The 6,149-nt window shown below is 45.8% G+C and overlaps 1 long non-coding RNA gene across 1 annotated transcript; it reads left to right on the top strand.

Moving 5' to 3' along the window:
* The first annotated feature begins 2,243 nt into the window (after positions 1-2,243).
* Positions 2,244-4,746, top strand: LOC144135187 (uncharacterized). The gene is made up of 2 exons (XR_013315402.1): positions 2,244-2,435; positions 3,988-4,746. It is a non-coding gene; the product is annotated as an uncharacterized LOC144135187 (long non-coding RNA).
* The last annotated feature ends 1,403 nt before the right edge of the window (positions 4,747-6,149 follow it).

Below are 6,149 nucleotides of genomic sequence, written 5' to 3'. Positions count from 1 at the left end.
AACGGCAAAAGCGGAACAGATTGCCCAGAGAAAGTGCTAGCGTCCTCTATGAGCGTGCCTTACACCCCCTGTAGCGACCTCGCCCGCTCCCACGCACGCGCTTGGAGGAAGCCCGGCATTGGCTCGCTGCTGCGTAGCGCGTGGTCGTAGGCGGGGCTAGCGTTTCCGCCGGCCACTCGGCTTCGGTTTTGCTCGTGTGGGGCTCAAAAACTTTTTCCGCTGCAATGGGAACGAGAATGACCTTTTCTAGAATCTAAACAGTGATTTGGCAATTACTTAGGATGGCCTCGAAGTCTGCCAGAAAATTAAGTGCTGACTATTACAGCTAAGAACCTGAATATTTAATAATAGTTGACCCGCCTGCTAGGCAAGACGTTTCAGTTGTATATTTCAATAGATTAGTAAGTGCAGTTGTTTGATGACATTTAACTTTGGGTGCTTTTTGAGCTGTTTTAGCAGAAAATTAAATTACGTGTATCGCTGCGCAACCACCATTGCAATGCTTTGTCGAATAAAGTGTTCTCGTAACTCAAGAAGCCTCTTTTCTAATTGCGAACACTATTAGGCGAAGCACCCCGTACATGCACTCTAGTCTTTGGTATATGATCAGTGGTGCGGACGAATCGCGTGCTGGTACCACTAAGCGTATCGTCGGTCAGCGTTCATGCCGCTTGCTCCTCATTGTTGTCGAGTCTCGCGCACACCATTTCAGCCAATGGCGAATATGATATGTTTATAGTTATTGCAATATCTGGACACTGCTAACGAGGCAGGTGTAATATTTTCCAGGCATTCAACAGCATGTGGTTACTAATGAATATTGCAGACGCGTGTGGGAGCAATGGGTTCAATGACACAAGACTCACTGGAAACCCGAACTTGTAAGAGACGATGACAAGAGGAGGCTAGATGTGCGGTGGTAGGTAAGTCCGTACACATACACGCATAAGCTGGGGGCCCCCAGAGCCACGCCCCGTGGCGACTGCTGCGGTTCTCTGGTGAACGCAGCCTGCTGGAGCCACACTGGCCATTGGAGAGGTCATAGAGTCGTTTTGGGTAGTCCAGGAGGCCCGGGCCACCACCAGATTGGATGGTGTGATTACGTTTCAGAAAAATCACAAATGATGATCAACAAAATTTAAAGAATGTCGCTGTGATTTACTGAAAGAGCGCAAAGGACGCTGCCTCTAGTTTAAATAAAAAAGAAATTATTCTACGTGCGAAGCTCTGGCATAGCGATGAAATGTCCTAAATCCAGGCCCATACAATGTTAGCGTGGCTCTACTGAGAAACCAGACCTGATCTTCTTTGCCAATTAAATGTAGTTTCTTGCCTAAAACGTTATTTATGCACTTCATATTGTCGCCATGGTGCAAGGTCGACATGCATATTCTAATATATTTACAACCGTCTATTAGACTGTACCTTAAACAATGTGTATTATTTAGCCTTAGAGAAAAGAAATTAACGCGATAAGTTATTAAGCTACTTGGAGAAGGGTTGTCCACACCGTACCACTGCTAGTTATCTTGTTCATATGTGAGCGTTGCGCGATTTAGGAGAAATGAAACTTCAGCTTTACGTTACTTTAACCTAACATCAACATTCTTGGGACGTTTATATTGCTTTGTCTGCGCATTTTAGTCGCCAAATGACAAAAGCAGTTGGATAAAAATTTGTTGCTTTGACTCAAACAGAACATAATTGAATGTAATCAACACAAAGTTCGTCGCAGGAGTAAAAGTTGTCCATTAAATCACTTAAAGAACATTCGCAAGTTCCTGCTCAGAGTTTGTCCTGCTTGGCAGACTGCGATGTTTTAAGTCATCGCCTATAAATACGCCGGTGCTGTGGCCTACTCCAGTGTGTTCGAATGATACGAGTAGTAGTAATACTAGACAACATCGTTGGGACTTTTCGCATGGGAAGTACTAGCCGCCATTATCGACAGGAATACTTCCGCTAGTTCTTCCTCTACGCTCTTGAAAGATGCAATTAACGACTTCTGGCTGGGTAGATCGGAAGCACGGGTTCCGCGAACTTAGTATGGCAACGGTTTGAATTCATTTCTTGATGGCTTTGCCCTTTCATTTTGGCTGCTTTACGAGTCGGCCCCGGGTGGTTAAATAAACAAAGAAAGCCTACTCAGAGCAAAGAGCAGCAGCTGCTAAATCAATCAAGAGAAAGAGAGACACGACAGATACAACGGTTGCACGTATCTGATTTAGGCGCCAGCGAAAATGATTGCAGCATAAGCTAGAGAGCAGCATGCCAGCTTTTATTTCTGTTCGATCTAAACTTGTTCACAGCCGTACGTCAGAAGCGATAGTGGCGCGTCTTGAAACGGGAGCCTCAGAATGGAACAGTCGCGCCCGCTTCAACTATGGCTTTGGCTTCTGGTTCGCGGTTGACAATTCTTACGGAGGTAGCCGCTGGTAAGCTGAATGCTCTTCGCTTTTCTTGTTCATTTCTCTTGTTACACGGATTGCACTGAAAAGATGTAGTGTTGAACACTTAATTGGATTCAACTCGTAAATGTCCACTATAAATGAGCTCTGGGACTCAGCATCTGTACACGCCTTGGTGGCTCAGTGGTAAGGCCGCTCGGATACTGATCCGGAGTTCCCGGGTTCGAACCCGACCGCGGAGGCTGCGTTTTTATGGAGGCAAAACGCTAAGGCGCCCGTGTGCTGTGCGATGTCAGTGCACGTTAAAGATCCCCAGGTGGTCGAAATAATTACGGAGCCCTTCACTACGGTACCTCTTTCTTCTTTCACTCCTCCCTTTATCCCTTCCCTTACGGCGCAGTTAATGTGTCCAACGAATAATGAGATAGATACTGCGCCATTTCCTTTCCCCAAAAACCAATTATTATTAATATTGATCCGGGTTTGAACCCGACCGCGGTGGCTGCGTTTCGATGGAGGCAAAACGCTAAGGTGCCCGTGTGCTGTGCGATGATGCTCTGCACGTTAAAGATCCTGAAGTGTTCGATATTATTCCAAAGCCCTTCACTACGGCACCTCTTTCTTCCTTTCTTCTTTCACTCTCTTCATTATCCCTTCCCTTACGGCGCGGTTAAGGTGTCCAACGATATATGAGACAACACATACTGCGCTATTTCCTTTGCCGAAAAAATTAATAATAATACTATTATTATTATTATTATTATTATTATTATTATTATTATTATTATTATTATTATTATTATTATTATTATTATTATTATTATTATTATTATTATTACTGGTCGATCGACTACTGATACGGAGTTCCCGGGTTCGAACTCGACCGCGGCGGCTGCGTTTTTATGGAGGCAAAATGCTAAGGCGCCCGTGTGCTGTGCGATGTCTGTGCACGTTAAAAATCCCCAGGTGGTCGAAATTATTCCGGAGCCCTCCACTACGTCCCCTCTTTCTTCCTTTCTTCTTTCTCTATCTCCTTTATTCCTTCCCTTACGGTGTGGTTCAGGTGTCCAACGATATATGAGACAGATACTGCGCCATTTCCTTTCCCCCAAAACCAATTATTATCATTATTACTCAGCATCTGTGTTGCGGCACCCCGAGTTTTTATAGTAACCTTCGGTATTGTGTGTCCTGTTAAGCACCGAAATACGCATCTACCAAACGTATTCCTCTAACTATATTGCTTGAAATTGTGATACAATCATTGCGTTTTTTGTGGTGATTTGTTCTTGAAGGATTTAAGAATTTTTGGTCACTGGTATAGGTAATCTCCAACTAGCCAGAAAATTTATTCTGCGTGTTCGATATAACCTTCGCTTAAAGCTTCTCTTAAATATAGTCCAGTACGGAGAAATCCAGAAAACAGCAGTCCGAGTGATAAACTTTAATGCAGTAGTCAAGCTTTATAAAAGGGAAATAATGCATTCCTGATGCATGCATTTCTATTAGCAATGCTGACAACATGATGTGGGCTACGCGCTGGTGCATCTCATTCCCTCCGCCGCTTACTTTATTGCAGTTTGCCTTATGACATGCTTGACGACGACTACCAATGGCCAAAATGCTTCAGATTCAGCTAGTTTAAGGCAAAACCTCACTGTAGATCTTGAGCTCCAGCCTGCACTTGGACATCCCACTACTGCATCTAAAGCTACCGCTCCAGCCTCGTCGCCAAAGTTTGTCTCCAAGAGTCAGAAGCCCGAAAAAAGCACTAGTAGTCATGCCGTGGCAACCGCGCCTGCTCCCAACATGAAGCCGGCCACAGCACGCTTCGCTGAACAAAGAGTTTTCGGAAGTGCTACGAAGAATTACACAACACAAGGTACGCCAGCGAGTAATACAAGGAAAGCCACGACAAGCAGAGGTAGTTCAGCTGGTTCAAGCCACGTTTCGATCTTTTCAAAGCCGTCATCACCGCATGGCACATCTGTTGCGCCACCAATATGTCGTTGCCCCACCCAAACGGCGCCTTCTACTACAAGAAAACAGCGGCCTGCCGGAGGTACAAAACGCCTTACCAAACAAAAAACGAAAAAGCCTCAGACGAATAAGCTTAATATATGCGAGAAGCCATGCATTTGTGCGTGCAAGAGAACATTCTGTTCGTGGAAAACGTGCTGGTCGAAAAGGAGAGAGTCCAACGACACTTCGTGCACGCACACATGCCGTAATGTGTGCGTGCAGGAGTGCTACAAGTCTCGCCTTCTTTGAACGACACTAGTGAACGCCATTTCAGGTGTGAATAAAATCATAGAGTTGTCTAGTGGACGTACCGTAAGCTGCTCTCGAGGAGTTTTTCTTTCATTATTCAAACAAACGAGTTTTCTACTCGCTAGAAGCTCCTGTGTGAAAATTTCTTATTTGCATACTACAATCATCGTCCTTACGCTGTGAGTGGCCGAGTTCAATGACCTGTTCAACTTCTGTTGTCTATTTCGCGTCCAGTCTGTCCCTTGTCGGTGCCCACTCAGATATGCGCGCTGCTTTATGGCGTCTGCTCCAAGCGACCCGGCGATTGGGTAGCTGGCGACCGGACCTTACCAGTGGCTGCATATCGCAGCCAACAGAGGCCAATGGTCAGGCTCAGCCGCCACCTGTTCACAGAGCGCTGCGATTCAGGCTACCATTCGCTTCATATTTCATAAGGTCGGGTTCGAGACCACGCAATAGCCGGGCAAATGGACAGGTTACAGAATACGGCCCCAGGCATCCTGAGCGCATTGAATTTCAAAACACATCTTAAATGTTACGACTGCCCTTTTGTGCTGTGCAATTTTGATTGTACGTGAGCACTTTCGCAAATAGGCTCACTTTGACTTATAGCGCTTCGAGGTATAGACGCTTTACAGTGTGGGAGCATGGGCGCCGCCTTGTTTAGTCACGTGACTATTCCGACATTGCCGGCCTTCGTGCTTTCCCGCCACGCCGGCTCCTGCTTTGGATAACGAGCTGCAGGACTGCGCAAAAACTTCGAGGGAGTGCGCATAGGACGTGTTCGTACTGGACAATTTTGGTTCAACCCGGTTATTTACTTCTACATCAGACTTCCCGCATCGACGCGAATTGTTGGCTTGAATGTGTCAACAGATCGCGGTCAACTACGGGCGTGTTCAAATTTATTCAGTCAATTGGTCGTCTAACGCTACTTGTGGATCTGGTAACTTCTTGTCAAGCTTCAGATTACAAGGGGGACAATGCCCGAAAGCTTGCTTTTTAGAGCTCGATATTTTCGCCGAATGGAGGAATATGTGTTCACCGCTCATAATAACGTTCACTGCTGAGCACTGTGCACGCGTCTTACAACTGAGTGTGCGTGTGAACGCCGGCCTATTAGCGAGATATTTACTTTATCCTCCGTCAACATTAAGGCTTGAAAAGGAAGGATATGGTGTTTCTCAAGGGCCCGTTCAGAAGCTCGATGACGTTCGAATGTGCCCTGTTGCATGCTAAGTAAAATTGAAAAGTGCTCGGAGTTGAGCACCCGCAGTTGTAACCAGCCGGAATTAGCTTAAATATACACAAAGTCCTGTCATGGTAAATTTCACCTTTGTCCCGTGCATTTTTGTACTTGTGTAGGCTTTTGTATCGCGTGAGAGAATTATCGAAGCGCCTCCTCTGCGGACCAGGAAGCACTTATTGAAAAGGTCTAAAAATGGACCGATAATTCGACGTATTCCATCA

This window comes from Amblyomma americanum, chromosome 5 (assembly GCF_052857255.1).
Source record: "Amblyomma americanum isolate KBUSLIRL-KWMA chromosome 5, ASM5285725v1, whole genome shotgun sequence".
In the NCBI taxonomy this organism is placed as follows: domain Eukaryota; kingdom Metazoa; phylum Arthropoda; class Arachnida; order Ixodida; family Ixodidae; genus Amblyomma; species Amblyomma americanum.
This window is presented reverse-complemented; position numbering and strand designations above follow the sequence as displayed.